Raw genomic sequence first — 17,168 nt, 5'->3', positions numbered from 1 at the left:
TCAAAATTTATTTTGTTATTTATTTCGAATTATTCGCCGAAAACCCTAATTTCGGCGATTTACTGCACCAAAAATTAACTTTTCCGTCTAAGGTGGATTTTGGGGCATTACAATCCAAGTCGTGAAAAATGAAAAATATGAGTTGATTCCGACTAGGCCGGTCACGGGGTGGAGGATGTGCATAGATTACAGGAAGCTGAACCAAGCTACAAAGAAGGATCATTTCCCTCTGCCATTCATTGATCAAATGTTGGAGAAATTGGCAGGGAAGCAGTACTTCAGCGTTTTGGATGGTTATAGTGGCAACTTCCAGATAGTTGTAAATCCAGATGACCAAGAGAAGACGACGTTTACCTGCCCCTTTGGCACTTACGCTTACAGGAGGATGCCGTTTGGCCTCTGCAATTCCACGACCATTTTCTAAAGATGCATGCTGAGCATCTTCTTTGACCTGTTGGAAGACTGCATTGAGATCTTCATAGACGACTTTACTGTCTATGGGGACGACTTTGATCATGGGATGCGTAGCTTGAACAGGGTATTGGAAAGATGCCGCCAGAAGGACTTGGTGCTGAATTTCGAAAAATGCCATTTTATGGTTACTGAAGGAATAGTCCTGGGCCATGTAGTGTCGAGCAGGGGAATAGAGGTCGACCCAGCAAAGGTGGCGGTCATTGCAAAACTGTCGTATCCTACAAATCAGAAGGAGATCAGAGCCTTTTTAGGCCACGCTGGGTTCTATAGAAGGTTTATCAAGGATTTCGCAAAGATAGCTCAGCCTATGACAAAGCTTCTCCAGAACGATGTGGAGTTTGAATTCTCTGATGCCTGCAAGGCCGAGTTCCAATTTCTTAAGGACAGATTGATAAGTTCTCCGATAATATGCGCCCCTGACTGGAATGACCCCTTTGAGGTGATGTGCGATGCTAGCGACTATGGGGGTGGGGGCAGTATTAGGTCAGAAAATCGAAGGAAAGAGTTACGTTATCTTCTACGCGTCAAAAACATAGAATCAGGCATAGAAGAACTATGACGTGACCGAAAAGGAGATGCTATCGGTGGTTTTCGCATTTGATTTATACTGACCATGCTGCGATCAAGTACCTGTTGGCTAAAAAAGAATCAAAGCCAAGACTGATCAGATGGGTCCTCCTCTTACAAGAATTCGACTGGGAGGCAGTCGTCAAGAAGGGATGCGAGAACAGAGTGGCGGATCACTTAAGCCGAATATTACAAGAAGATAACGATGAAGCTATTTCAGACACATTCCCTGAGGAGCACCTCTACCTGATCAAGCCAACATCTGACCGACCGTGGGTCAACCAAGTGGAAGAGGTTGATCAAGCCGAGCAAGGAAGCAAGGGACAACACACGCGGAAAGAGCCATGGTTTGCAGACATGGCCAACTACTTGGTGACAGGTGAGCTGCCTGGAAGTGATGAAGTTACTAGGGCACAGAAGCGAAAGCTTAAAAGCGACTCCCGATACTTCTATTGGGATGATCCTTACCTATGGAAAATGGGAGCAGATCAAGTGATCCGACGCTGTATACCAGACTGGGAGCAAGAAGATGTGATGGTCCACTGCCACGCATTGGGTTGTGGTGGTCACTTTGGACCAAAGAAAACAGCAAGGAAAATACTGGACAGCGGATTCTATTGGCCTTCCATCCATAGAGATGCTTATGAGTTATGCAAGAGGTGCCCTCGATGCCAGCTTACTGGAGGGATATCTACAAGAAATGAGATGCCTCAGGTCCCCATTATTGTCTGTGAAATATTTGATGTATGTGGAATGGATTTTATGGGACCTTTCCCTTCTTCTGAAGGCAATCTCTATATCTTAGTAGCGGTGGACTATGTGTCCAAGTGGATCGAGGAAAGGCAACAAGGACATGTGAGTCCAGAGAAGTGGCGAAGTTCTTAAAGTCGAACATCTTTACCCGCTATGGGGTGCCACAGGCTATTATCTCGGACCAAGGAACTCACTTTGTCAACAGAACCATCGAAGCCTTGATGAGAAAATATGGAGTCCACCACCGCTTCTCCACACCCTACCACCCGCAGTCCAATGGCCAAGCCGAAGTATCAAACAGAGAAATCAAGGCTATTTTAGAAAAGATGGTCAATCCCACGAGCAAAGACTGTAGCCGTCGTCTGGAGGACGCACTCTGGGCCTACAGGACAACATTCAAAACACCTATCGGAATGTCCCCATACCGGCTGGTATTTGGGAAGATGTGCCATCTAACTGTGGGAGTGGAGTATCAAGCTTACTAGGCAGTCAAGGAAATAAATATGAATATCGAGGCTGGAGCTGCAGAGAGGAGAATGTAGCTACAAGAGCTTGAAGAGCTCCGTTTGGATACCTATGACTCTGCCATATGGTACAAGGAAAAGACTAAGATGTGGCACGATAAGAACCTTCGTAAGAAGGAACTTAAGGTGGGCCAGAGGTTACTGTTGTTCCAATCCAGACTGAAATTAATGCCAGGGAAGCTTAGGTCAAGGTGGATAGAGCCTTATACCATTATCACCATCCGAACGAATAGAGCAATCGAACTCCAGAGGAGCGTTCCAGATTCACATTCCTTCACGGTGAATGGTCACTGGGTGAAGCCGTACAGAGAAGGAATGGAGGCATTTGTAGTGGACGACATTCCACTACTCATGCCTAACTCTCGACAGTAAGCAGGTAAAATGAGTGATCAGGTACTCATGGGTAATCTGCTTGATCAAGCAATAAATTCTTAATCTATTAAAACTGATCAAGTGACATCCCAGGGGAACCCGATCAAGTCCTTGTTAGTGTAAATAATTTTTAGTGTGTTGTATTGTTTAGAAAATTAAAAGTCGGAAGTTGAGAAAAGAAACTGATAAAGTGAAATTATGTGAGTTTTCATCTGGATTTAATTGTCCACTTGATCAGTGCAATTTGAATTTAATTGGTGGTACAGTGATTGAGTTTAAAAGGGCAGGTAATAGGACGTGTGCAGTCATTAGAGAGGTGTCAGGCGGCCCCAACTGTCGCAATGAAATGACGTCTTAGAGAGAAGGAGGAAGCGTATCGGAGAACCTTTGCCGCCTGGCATTCTGAAAAGGCACGCCTGTATGCGAAGAGTAGCAGAGATCTCAACAGGCAAGGATCTCAACAGTCGGGATTTCAGTATAAAAGGGGTCTCTCTGATCCCACTTTTCATCAACTGCCTTCAGAACATTCGTGCTATCCTCATCTAATCCTCTTTAAGTTCAAATCCCCTCCAAGGAATCACCCACAATCATCACCAGAAAAAAAATGCAGAGCACTCAACTCAATACTTCCTCTTCTTCTTCAGGAGCCGGTATCAACAGTGGTAATCGGAGATCCTTGTCACCAGCCAACCCAGATAACCCTAACCTTTTCCCACCGACCACCAGAACCACATTATTGTCTTCCAGATTCATCGGTCCACTCCAATATGTAGACCCAGCTTACATAAGGCATCTGGACTCCGTCTCCCCAGTGGTAAATATTGAGAGGAAAGATTCTCTGCCTCTCCCCAGTGATCTCCTACTACGACGAAGGGAGGCAGAATGGAACCTCTTTTCGACTATGGAGGATGACTCTGTCTCAGGAAGGACGCGCCGCCGGACGACGGATCAACTGCTGAAGGAAGCTGAGGTTTTGAGGCGGCAGGTGGATGAGAAGAGACAAGCGACTCAAGGGACCAGGGCAGCCGTAGAAGCAAGCAAGGCTGTGGAGGATAGCCGGGTCAGAGCAGAGGAAGAAGGCAAGAGGACGGGGGAAGAGAGTATCCTTCCTCCTCCCAAGAAGGGCCACCATACCATTTCAAGGTATGGGCTTACTGACGCTGCCCAGCATGATCCTCCACGTGAAGAAGATAAGGGAAAAGATACCAAGGAGAAGGAGCTCCGATGAACGCAAACGCCCTGCAGGCAATAAGGAAGGCCTGTGAAATGGAGGCAATAAGGAAGGCTTGCAACATCCCTGTTCAACCATCTCAAAGGCAGTAGTATCACCATTAACTCAGTTTATTTGTATAAATTGTTGTTTTTCTTTTCCATTCTCACACTTAGTCCTGTACATGGACTAAGTGTGAGAAGTTTGTGTAGGTTGCTATCCCTTTTTTCCTATGTGTTTTGTTTGTTGTTTTGGTTGGCATGTTTGATTGTTGGCACTGTCTCACACATAGCCCAGTGTCTGGTCTAAGTGTGAGAAGTTTTCTTTGGTTTCTATTGTGCCGTTGCCTGTACCTAACCCTTTTTCCACTGCATCCAGTCCCTGAAGGACGAGTTCATATGCAGTGGGAGGGGGAGGGTTAGTTCCAGAACATAAAAATCATACATGTTAAAATTTTTTAAAATACAAAATATCAGATAGTAATAAATGGGCAATATGCTTGAAATCGGATAAGTAGAAGATTTGATTACTTTGGGAATAGTTAGAAAAAGGAATCAATATGTATACATGTAGAAACTTGAATGCAAAATAAACTTGATCAGTTTGAACGACGTAAGTATGATGGAAATGCTCAATTTTTAAACTTACTTTGAAGCCTCTTTATATGTAAGTTATAAGCCAAAGTAGAACACTTTCTACTATCTTTACAAAGAAAATTTTTACGAGAGGCTTAATTTTTGATATTTAGATGATAATAACACAAGTAGTAAGGACTAAAGGCATTAGGACTTAACAAATTTGAGCCTTTCTTCTTTCGCTCCACGAACTCGCCTCGCAAGCAAGGCACCCCTTACTTAACTAAATTGAGCCCATACACTTTGACCCTTTCTTTTGATACCAGAACCCATATCCATACACTTTTTCTTTTTCAAACACGTGAGGAATAGATGTCAAGAGATGAGTCATTTCAAAGTAAGGGGTAGTACGATAGAAAGTAAAAATAAAAGGGTAGCCGGGTTGAGTGAGTTAGTCAATCAGGTTGATCAAATAAAAAATCAAGTAAAAAAATGTTGTTATCGAGAAAAGTTTGAGAAAAAGAGGGTAGGAAAAGTTGTAACCTGGCCCGATAAGTCGGAAGTTAGAAAAAAAAAATAAGCCAAAAGTTCAAGGCTAGAAGTCGCCACTTGACCAAGTAAGATATCTAGTGGCGAAATAAATAGTTCAAATCTTTGGTTTCTTGACTCACGTGTTTTTTCTTTTTACAGTTTATATTTTTAAACCTTGAACCCCTAGGAGCCTACCTTGATACACCACTACCGTTAAGCCTCCTTACACCCGAAACAAAGACCTTAATGAACTATCTTGTGCAATCCGATTCGAGGTATTAAATTTGTGACAATACCGAGTGAACAGTCCTAACATCTCTGGTGAGAAATGAGTGACTGAGTGAATCCAACAGTGGTTTTTAAATTGAGCAATCTTGACGAACTGACATCTTGATCAAGTAAAAGCAAAAAGGAAGAAACATAAGCTGTTGGCAAATGGATTGACCTCAATCTCGGGTATGATTGTTGGAAATTTATTCGATCTAATGCATCTATGTGAATATGAGTTTTTATTTCGAGTCTTGTTTTCTTTTTCATTTTCTTTTAATTTCTTGAAATGAGTAAACCATACCTGAAATTTGCTTTATCTTTTTCTTTTCTTTTTCTTTATACTTGGGGACAAGTATGTTTTAAGTGTGAACAGTTTGATAAGAATCATTTCATACATCGGTTTAGGGGTAAAATGTACGCTACTTGATCGGTTTATCACGTAAAACAAGTTTTAAATGTGCAGGAATGCCGCTTGACCAGGGCAACAAGGCCAAACTGATCAAGCAATTACAATAGGTGAAAAGAGACCAGAAATCGGGGGAGTTGATCAAGGGGAGTAACCAAGCAGGCAAGGAGAGGACCACAGGCTTCCAGAAGAAGGACACGCGAGGCAATGAGCTGGATGGTGCGCATCATTCTGTTAGCAAGGACAACGTTCTAGAAGGGGACACGTGCTAATATATGAGACGCAAGGACGGAGCTAAGTCATGAATCTGTTACTGAAAAGCGTCGTCATTCTAGAAGGAGAGTACGTAGCAATCGATGAGTCGCTCACACTCAGCGTGAGCGAATATTCCCTGCTAAGATCGTTAACCAGCTGGAGGTCGTGCCTATAAATAGAGAATGTGCCACCACATTAAAGGAATCGGATCCTTTACTTTCCGTCTTTAGTTTAGTTTCTAGTATAGTTCAGTTCTCTAGATAGCTTAGATAAAGTAATGCTTAGTTAGAAAGGGCGATCGAAGGAGCGCTGCAGAATACTTGATATCTGTCGGCGTATTCTTAAGTTTCCCACCAAGGATCTCCTCGGTTTTACTTTCTTTCGTATTTTCCGAAGTGTTAGCTTAATTTAAATTTCACGCTGTATTGTTCTGAGTTTAGTTTAATCAAAGTTGCTTTCATTTTTATCGTGGTGTTTACTGTTTCATGTAGTTAATTTTCATTCCAGTCTGAAATTCACTTGACCCAGTAGTTAAAATTTCCTTGATCAAGTTAGTAAGTTAAATTCTGTCTACAGTAAAATCAGTAGGTAAAAACTCCCAAAGTTAAAGCGTGGCAGCAGCCAACCCCTGTTCACTACTCACACACTTGATACACTAGCTTCTCTGTGGGATCGACCCCGAACTTGCCGCTTTACTGTTAAAGTAGTGCAAAATTGGGAGTTTATAAATTACTTTGGTAGGAAACGAGTGAGAGCGGTATTGCATTGATCAAGTGGCAACAACATTTGTTAACTGATCCAACTGGTTCGGTTATCTTCCATATAACTTGATCCATACTCTATTCGTGCCCATTCTCGAGACCCTTCTATCTATCATAGATTGTAGTTACGAATCCATTGCTTTCACCCATTCGCAATGATCGACATCTGCCAGCGCCTCCTCAAAGTTCTAGGACTCTAATACATTGCTGTCTGGGGAGTGATCCATAGATTCCCCCAAACCAATGTAACTATCGGGCTCATGAGAGACCCACCCACTGCGGCGCGGCACTACAATGCTTGGAGTAGAAGTTGAAATTTCAGGAATTGTTTGTACACTTGGTACTTGTTCTTGGTTAATGAAACTTGTGACAGAAGTTAGCTCTTCAAGAGCCATTTCACTGCTGGGTTTATGATTCAATACATAGTCTTCCTCTAAGAATGTGGCGTGAGTGCTCACAATAACTTTCTTATCTCGGAGACTAAAGAATTCATAACCTTTCGTCCCTATGGGGTACCCTATAAACAAACATACCTCCGTCCTTGATCCTAGCTTAGTTGGATCCTTTTCCAATACATGAGCCGGGCAACCCCAAATCTTGAGATGTGCTAGATTGGGCTTGCGCCCAATCCACAACTCATTAGGAGTAGTAGGTACGGATTTTGACGGTAAATTGTCTAATATATGGCTTGCAGAAAGCAAGACATGTCCCCAAAACGAAATAGGTAGCTATGCATAACTCATCATCGATCGGACCATGTTTAACAAGGTCTTGTTCCTTCTTTCACCCACGTCGTTCTGCTAGGGCGGCACTGAGGTATTCGCCTCCACGATCATATCGCAGGCATTTGATACTCTTACCATGATACTTCTCCACTTGAGCTTTAAAGTTCTTGAACTTGTCAAAAGACTTTGACTTGTGGGTCATCAAATAGACATATCCCACAGAGATGGCCCTTCTACTGGGTAGTATAGTGAAGGTAGGGGTCGAATCCCACAGAGATGGTGACGATTTGGAATGATTGTGGTGATATTCTGGAAGGGTTTGGTTAGCTACCACGCTTTGGGTTGAGACTTTATCTAGGCTGGAAGTTAAGATGTTACTCTACTAATTAGGAGGTGTGAGAGACATTTGATAAGCAGTTGTGTACGTGAGTGTAGGGGACATTATGTCTCTGGAAATATGTGTAAGGTACGGGATTACTATAAAAAGCTAAACGGAATATCAGAGGAAAAGAGGTAGTTAGGTGACTAGACTGACAGATCTGTAGGGTACCAGCTGAAAAGGTAGAAAAAGTAAAGGACAAAAGCAAAAAAGTAACTAAAAAGTAAAAGTGGTCCCAAACTTGGATGTGGATGTTATCTTCTTTAACATGAATAAACTCAGATCAACAATCTCAGATTTCATGAACGAGAAACACAGATTAACAAACTTCACAGCTCAGATCCAAAATTAAAAACTCCAAATCAAAAGATTAATCTAGTGAAACTGAAATCATGCTTACTGGGTGACATGCAAGGTAGCAGAAACTACGTAAACTAAGCTTTCACATTTAACCATTTCAAAACCAAAATCTAAAAGTTATCTAGACTTATAAACTCAGATCTACCAATCGGGAATGAAAACATGCTTGTAACACTTGAAAATTACTAATGCAGCTGAATCTAAGTTATCTAGGAAGGAGGAAAGGAAATCAAATGCAAGAAAACATCAAAAGCAAATTCATAGCAATTAAACGTTTGGATCACAACCAAAAATACTTCAAGTCAGAAAATAGAGAAAATTTCACAGATCCAACGTAAGAAAAGCAAGTGAAAATAAACTACGATAGCGATTAAAGATTGTTTGCCACTCCAGGCGATGAAACAGCTAAACTACGATCACACTGGCTGAAATGAGAACAATTGGAACTCCGACGAACTTCTGGAACTCAGGTAATCATGGCTGTGGTGAGGAATGAGAATCTGGACTGGGCTAAAGAACTGAACTACCGAGAGATTTCTACCTAAGAGTGATGATGGTGTCTAGATCCCCGTTTTATCTCTCCAAGTGGCTTCCTTTTATAGGGAGGCTTGCCCTTGACTTTAGGGTAAAATCTCATTGCAAAATGACTTCTCTGCCCTTAATTGCGGTTGACCAGCCCCAGCTATCCTTCTTCTCCATCTCGAACCTTTATTTGCATGCATCCTGGTCAGTATTGTACCCTTCTGGCGCCTATCTGAAGCTTTGCCTACTGGTTAGAACACTCAACCTGCACACTTAAGTAACTGTTTTGCAGATATAATTCAATTATGCACATCATACTGACCAGTAACCAAAGCCTAGAATACGACTTATCAAACTGCTCACACTTACCGCATGCTTGTCCTCAAGCGTGAAGAACAAACAAAAAGAAATAAGTCGAATTCTAGCCTGGTTACTCCCCTGACCGACTCAATCCTAAACTAGACTCTAAGCTACGACGCAAGGAAGAAAAGAAAACAAAAACGATCACAAAAACACATAAACATACACAAGAGAACTAAAACACAATGATCGGGCTATATTTTCAACCATCCCTCCCCTCGGGATCAGATGCAATCCGGCCTTAGACAGCCTTGAACTTCCACCGCCCCGCTTTTCTCTCCCAGTCAGTATATCCGCTCGTCAAGATCGCCCAAATTTTCGGCCAAACACTAGGTTCACTCAGTCACTCATACCTCTCCGGGAATGTTAGAACTGTTCTCTCTAAATGCTAGACCACAGATGCTTCGGACTTAGATCTCACGTGCAGCTACTGAAGGGCTTTAAGGTTTGTAACGGGGCTATTGGTTGTAGTGTTTGGGGTGGATGTTCCTAAGGCTCTAAGGTTCAAAAATTTCCACTTTATTTGGTGCGTGGGAACTGTGTGTACTCTGGCTCTTGGTTGTTGCTTCTTTCGGCCTGTGTTTCTGACATTATCCTCCAACTGGTCAGTAGCTCCTTGTGGCTTTGCCACCCTTATTCCCTCTTTTTTTGTGGTCAAGTATTTCTGACCATTTTTCTTTATATTCTTTCTTCTTCTTTTTTTTTTCTTTTGTGGCTTCGCCACCCTTATTCCTTCTTTTTTGTGGTCAAGTATTTCTGACCATTTTTTTTTCTTCTCGAGCTTCCCAATCTTCCCTCCAGATGAATTCTTCTTTCTTGCACACCTTTCTGGCCAGTTGCTTTCCGTGCCTTGCATACACACAGACCCAGTGGCTAGGGGTGTATATCTGGGTATATATGGTTAGGAAAAGGGGTTCTACTGGTAGTTTTTTTCTTTTTTTTAAGGGGGGGTTTCCTACTGCCTTCAGTGTTTGCCACACGCGGTCACTTCGTCCTAATCATTCTATGGCAGCCACTCTTTTCTTTTCTGGATATTGTGGAAAGTGGTTCCACTTTATGCTTATAACTCACATTTTAAGAGGACTTTCGTGTTTGGCTCTAAGGATGGGCTTTTCTGTCATACTTGCATCGTCTATCCTGACTAAGAGGTAATAACGGGGGTGGTTTCTGTTTTCCAGCATGTCGTATCTCCCTCAATTCCCCTTACCGTCAGCTCAAGACAGTTGAGTTTTAAGCCCAATCAACACATTAAAGAAAAAAAACTAGACCTAACAAAACACTAACACAAACACAACCCACGCATGTACACATACGTCATACTGGCCATTGCGTCCCCCCTCCCACTTCACAAGTGTCTGCCCTCAGATAAGGCTGTGAAGTGGAAAAGGTAATGGCCAGTACAGTGGACACACAAACATGACAAACAAAACGACATGCTAAAAACTAAAACTTCTCACACTTAGACTATAAAATAGGCTAAGTGGGAGAGTTTAAAACCTAAGCAGAATCCAACAATTACAAAACACATATATACATAAACTTCTTACACTTAGACCACATAGTAGGCTAAGTGTGAGTCAACATGCTTATGAAAACATAAAAACAACAGAACATGCGTCACAGTAGCAAACCCTTTACTTCCCACACTTAGACTATAGAATAGGCTAAGTGTTATGAATGGGGTTTGCGCACATACACAAATTATACTACCTAAACAAATACCAAAACACAAACAAAAATACGGAAAACTAAAAAAAAACTGAAAATTAAAACGAAAACTAACTGGTCAGTAGGGGGGTTCATCAGTGTCTCATGCTCCTTCGCGGTGCAGGTGGTGCATATGGGTTCTCCGGTGGTTCCTCTACATCTTCAGACTGGTTCTCATCAGACTTCGCCGGCTCTGCTTCCTTTGCTTCCGTTTCCTGTTCTTCAATAGATGTATCACCCCTCTCTGCTTCTGGCTGGGGTGATTCCGGCATTATCTCTTCTTCCCTAGCTTGGCTTTCGTCTGCTCGGTCTCCAGGCTGGTAGGCTGTGCCTTCTGGTACACGTACTACCCCTGTCCCTTCACTCTCTCCTACTGCCCCCAATGCGAGGTCTAGACCCTCAGCCATCGAGGTCGTGCATTCTTCTCTTTGGTTCACCCTGTTCACAATTGAATCGAACTCCTCGTCAGTCATGAGGTTCCGCTTCTGGGCTGATTCGTTTAGATCTATCTCCCCTCTAGCCACTTCGTGATGGACGGTTTCTGCGACCGGCGTCTCCACAACTGCACTTCTTGTTAGAATTGGTATACTGAAAAACATATTTCGACCATTTTGCACGGATAGAATTGCTTGTATACAATAAACTCTACAATCCACTTTTATCCCAAGGCGAGAAGAAGTAATTTTGTCGCATTGATGTTTGCTTTGTTAGGGTTTTGTATACTAGAAATCACCTTTCGAGTGATTGGATACTGTAAAACTCTAATGGTTATTTTCCAATAAATGCAACAGATTATTTTTGTCATAATGTTGTTATGTTTTACATTTAATGGTTGTTTATTGCATATTTAAATGTATGAGCAAACGTAACAAAGTCTAAGTCTTTGTTTTAGTAGACCGGTTGTGGGCGTCGTCCAATTTAAGGCAACACGGTCAGTTTTAAACAAAGAAAAATAAGAATTTCACAACCTAGATAGGCCTAGACTACCTATCGCGAAAGGTTGCAATGTCAGTCCTATTATTTCTAAACCTTATTGAAATAAGATGACGTTGGTGTGGTATAGCACTGAATGGATTTAACAGCAAGACGAGTCTTTATGCTATCTACTGAAAGACGAGGTCTTGAGAATTAATTTCTTAATCAATGTACGTTAGCATTGAGCATACGATATTGAGTATCCACTACTTTGACTTACCAAAGGTGCGGGTTTTTCGTAACCCAACGATCCAGGTATATTGGGTAGTGGTGATCAATATCTAGAGGTGCTAGGATTGCTATTATGTTGAAACGTGCACGAGGAGAGTCTCGTTTGATAACATCCACAAGAGGAGCTCGAAACGAGGTTTTATTATTCGGAACCTAGCTAGTTGGAGTTTGGTTACTCTATGAATAATAAATAAGAGTTTATTGCTAAGTCCACTCTTGGAATTCGAAATATGTTAATTAATTAAGTCTATAGCAGACATTAATTAATTAATGGATGTTTCCATCATAAGCGCAGGAAATAAATCAAATACAATTAAAGGAAACTCGGAACACTTGTAATTTTGGATTTGGAAGGCAGTGCAATATTACTTCCGTAGTGGCTGCTCGTAATATTCCAATATAAGCTTATATTAAATTGTGGGTTCAATTTAATTAGTAAAAAGCTAATTGGGTGAGGCCTGTTCCAGATTCTTCCTTAGATCCCTGACTGGGCCCAATATGTGACTTAAATAAATAGGAGAATAAAGGAGACAGAAAACACAACAATTATTTTGTCAAATTTTCGTCGCCCCTCTAAAGAGTGATTTTTGAAAATTGTGCTCTCCTCCGTGAGCTGAGTTTTGTCTTCCATTATTCGAGTCCTAGTACGTTGGTGAGATTTGCCCACACAAATATCAGCGTATAGTCCGGGACACCAGTCAGAAGATCCGAGGTCTTGTATTGAAGATCTTCACGTGGAGACGGAGCAAGCCATCATCGATTCTTGATTGAATCAACGAGGTAAATTGGCTAATTCCGTAGTAAGCATGTTTTAGGAATTTTATGTGCTAAAGCATGTTTTAATTCAAGTTATGAGCATGATACATGTGATAATTACGCGAATAGATTTTGTCTAAATAATCTGCTAAATAGATCAAATTCATATGATCCGTTTTGTCCGCACGCTTCCGCTGCCAGCCCCTTCAGTTGGAATCAGAGCCAGTCTTTGGCTCTGATTATTTGGATTTAAATTTCGCGACATTCATGTATGCATGTATTATTTGATTGCGAAGCATGTTCTTGGTGTTTTGTTTAATTAATTATGCATGATGAACTCAAGAACTATCGAATCAAAGAACTTGAATTGCTCGAACGCACCATGTGCGATCGAGATAGGGATGTCGAGACAGTGGGCGCCGGGAGCCGTGATCACGGGGCGACGCGCAAACGAGAGGGGACTCGTGCGCACCGCCGGCCGAGACCACACTCACCAGACGGAACCCGGGTCAAGGTCGACACGGCGGTGACTGGCGCGGAGTGGTGGCTCGTCCGAGAGCCACCGAGACACCGCGAGACACCGGGCAAAACCCTAGGCGGAAGGTCCGAGCTGGCCGAGAGAGGGCGCGCCACCGTGCGCGCCGCTGGCCGAGAGCTCGCGACACCCGACGGCTAGGAGGGTCGAGCTGGGAGCCGAGACGCTGGCCGAGAGGCGCGCGCCGCCGCGCGCGCCTGGCCGAGAAGCGTCGGCACCCGACGAGCCGAGACGCCGAGACAGGCGTCGAGCAGCTGGCCGAGAGGCGCGTGCCGTCGTGTGCGCGCCTGGCCGAGAAGCTGTGACACCCGACGAGCCAGGCGGCCGAGACGCTGGCGCGCCACCTGCGCGCCGGTGTCCGAGACGCTGCATGCGTCGTGATTCGACGACGAATTCGTCGGATCTTCGTCGTTCATCGTTCGTTCGAACCTCGTACGATGAGATAACGATGATAGATTATTTTAATAATTATTTAATTAGTTTATTAAAAGATATCATTAAAATATTATTATTTAATGGAATTAAAATCTTTTTGGAAGATTTACCTAGATTTTAGGAATATTTTTATTATTATCTATATCTATGGAAATAAATAATATTATTTTATTCCTAGATGATATAGATGAGAATAATTTAATAGTTTCCTAATATTTATCTATATTTAAGGAATATTTTTATTATTTTCTATATCTATGGAAATAAATAATAATATTTTGATTCCTAGATGATATGGATAAGAATAATTTAATAGTTTCCTAATATTTATATATCTAAGATCCTAGAAGGGATAGATATGTATGAATACATTAAATAATGAAATATCTCTTCATAATCTTGAACATGGAATTAATTTGAATTTAATTTTTCATGTCTTATTAAGAATTAAATAATTTGTTTATTTTAGATATACCTTATAGTAGACATGAATAAGAATTATATTCTAGAACAATAATTTCCTAAAGGAAGATACCAATTAATAAAAGATTTAATTATCCAGTAGATTAAATACCAATAGAATTTAATTAAGCCTTAATCTGCCTCAAGGCTAAGGATAATTAAAGTAAAACCATAACCCAAAATATCTAAGCTATAATTACGAACTCAACGTTTGTACATGGTCTCCATCAATTGGTCTGCAATTTATGAAGCCTTTTTCTAATATTATCGCCACCTGCTCTGTGGGGACAATAATCCTAAGAAAATAGCAAGTTCATGAGGGCGGGCTTCTCAAATATAAATAGTATGAACTAGAATGTAGTTTCCAATATTATCGCCACCTGCTCTGTGGGGACAATAATCCTAAGAAACTGCGAGATTCAGAAGTTCACACAGGATTTATGAGATAGCTTGATCTTGTTAGCAGCACACAAGCATTGTTATGGGAGTGTGTTGTAGAAATGAGACTCTGTAATGCTAAATTCGGTGGTCTTGCTAAGGCAACATTAGGCAGCCATGCCACTCTGTGGTCTCTGGACTATTCGTGGGTGTTGTGACCAGTAAAATTGTAAGATTTTAATGCGTATTGACTTCCTCTGGAGGGTACAAAATTTTAATTTTACAGTTGTAAGATTTTGAAAAGTTTTATGGTTAATCTAATCAAACTTCTTACATAAGTTTATGACAATAGTAAAATACTTTGTTTTGCCGTGCAAATCAAATCGTCAATATGTCATTCAATCCTCTTTCCGCAATTCTCAAAGAAAATAAACTCGAGGGCCAAAATTACATAGAATGGAAACAAAATTTGGACATCGTTCTCACAGCAGATGAGTACATCTTTGTGCTCACCACCCCGCGACCTCCAGTGCCGGCGGCTACCGCTGCAGCAGGAGTCAGAGATGCACACAGACGGTGGCATAAGGCGAATGAGATGGCTAAGTGCTACATGTTGGCATCTATGTCTTCAGTACTCAAGCATCAGCATTCAGCCATGGAAACAGCCGCCGAGATTATGCAGAATCTCAAAAATCTTTTTGGTACTCAGAATCGAACGGCGAAGTCTCAAGCCTTTCGGAGTATCATGTCGAAGACAATGAAGGAAGGCTCGTCTGTGAGGGACCATGTCCTCGAGATAATGGGCCACCTCAACCAAATTGAGGTCTTGGGAGGGACGATCGATCTCGAGTCCCAGGTGACTATCATCCTTCAAAGTCTTCCCCCTAGCTTCCAACAGTTCAAGCTCTTCGAGATGAACAAAAGGAATTACACCTTGGCAGAGTTGTTGACTGAACTTCAGTCGGCAGAGGACCTTATGGTCCAGGCTAAGGCGGCCATGATGACTTCGGGGCCTCGTTCCTCTGGCTTAAAGCCTAGCAAAGGAAAAAGGCAGGCACCGAACTCAGGACCGGCCAAGGTAGCTAAGGGAAAGGAGAAGAAGAGGGCTAACAAGAAGCCCACGGGGAAGTGTTTCAAGTGTGGAGAAAAGGGGCATTGGAAGCCAGACTGTCCTAAACGGGGCAAGGCTACAGGTATGCACCAAGCTCTAGTTGTCGAGTCTTGTTTGACTTCGACATCAATTTGCACTTGGGTTATTGACACAGGAGCCACTGATCATATTTGTTTTGATCCTGACTTAATGCAGGTGACAAGACGGCTACATGATCGTGAGATCGAAGTCCAGTTGGGCGACGCTACCAAAGTGGCGGCCGTTGCAGTGGGAGACATTTATTTGCGTTTTAGTAGTGATAGATTTTTTATTTTGAAGAATGTTTTGTTGATACCTTCTTTTAGAAGAAATTTAATTTCAGTTTCTAAATTGGTTTATGATGGATATTCGATTTCTTTTAATGACAACTGCGTTATTAAGAAAGATGGTTCTTATATCTGTCATGGTATCATGGAAAACAATCTGTACACAATCACTTCTACACAGTTTAATAATCGCAAATCAAAACTCAATACAACATCGAAAATTTCAAAGAAACGAAAAGAACTTTCAAATTCAATGAACGAAACGTACTTGTGGCACCTTAGACTTGGTCATGCCAATGAAAGGAGGATCCATTCTCTTGTTCAACAAGATCTTATCAAAGGTCTAGAGGAGGAACCTTTTCATAAGTGTGAGTCATGCTTAAAAGGCAAGATGACCAAGAGGCCTTTTAAGGCTAAGGGCAATAGATCCAAGGAAGTACTTGAGCTCGTTCATTCCGATGTATGTGGACCAATGTCAACTGAGGCAAGAGGTGGTTTTCGATACTTCATCACATTTATTGATGACTTCTCGAAAATTGGATATGTCTACTTGATGCGTCACAAGTCAGAGTCTTTTGACAAGTTTAAAGACTTTAAGACTCTTGTGGAGAAGTATCATGGGAAGAATATCAAATGCCTACGATCTGATCGTGGAGGCGAATACCGCAGTGCCGAATTTTTGGACTACTTATCGGAAGTGGGAATTCAATCCCAACTGACTGCGCCGGGCACGTCCCAGCAGAACGGCGTGGCTGAAAGAAGGAACAGGACCTTATTAAACATGGTTCGATCGATGATGAGTTATGCACGTCTGCCTATTTCGTTTTGGGGACATGCCTTGCTTTCCGCAACTCACATTTTAGACAATTTACCATCAAAATCCGTACCTAAAACTCCATATGAGTTGTGGACTGGGCGTAAGCCCAATCTAGCACATCTCAAGGTTTGGGGTTGCCCGGCTCATGTATTGGAAAAGGATCCAACTAAGCAAGGATCTAAGACGGAAGTATGTTTGTTTATAGGTTACCCCAAAGTAACGAAAGGTTATGAATTCTTTAGTCTCCTAGATAAGAAAGTCATTGTGAGCACTCACGCGACATTCTTAGAGGAAGACTATGTAATGAATCATAAACCCAGCAGTGAAGTGGCTCTTGATGAGCTAACTTCAGTCACAAGTTCTATTAACCAAGAACAAGTACCAAGTGTACAAACAATTCCCGAAACTTCAA

This window comes from Salvia splendens, chromosome 9 (genome assembly GCF_004379255.2).
Source record: "Salvia splendens isolate huo1 chromosome 9, SspV2, whole genome shotgun sequence".
Classification (NCBI taxonomy): Eukaryota; Viridiplantae; Streptophyta; class Magnoliopsida; order Lamiales; family Lamiaceae; genus Salvia; species Salvia splendens.
Note: the sequence above shows the minus strand (reverse complement) of the source record.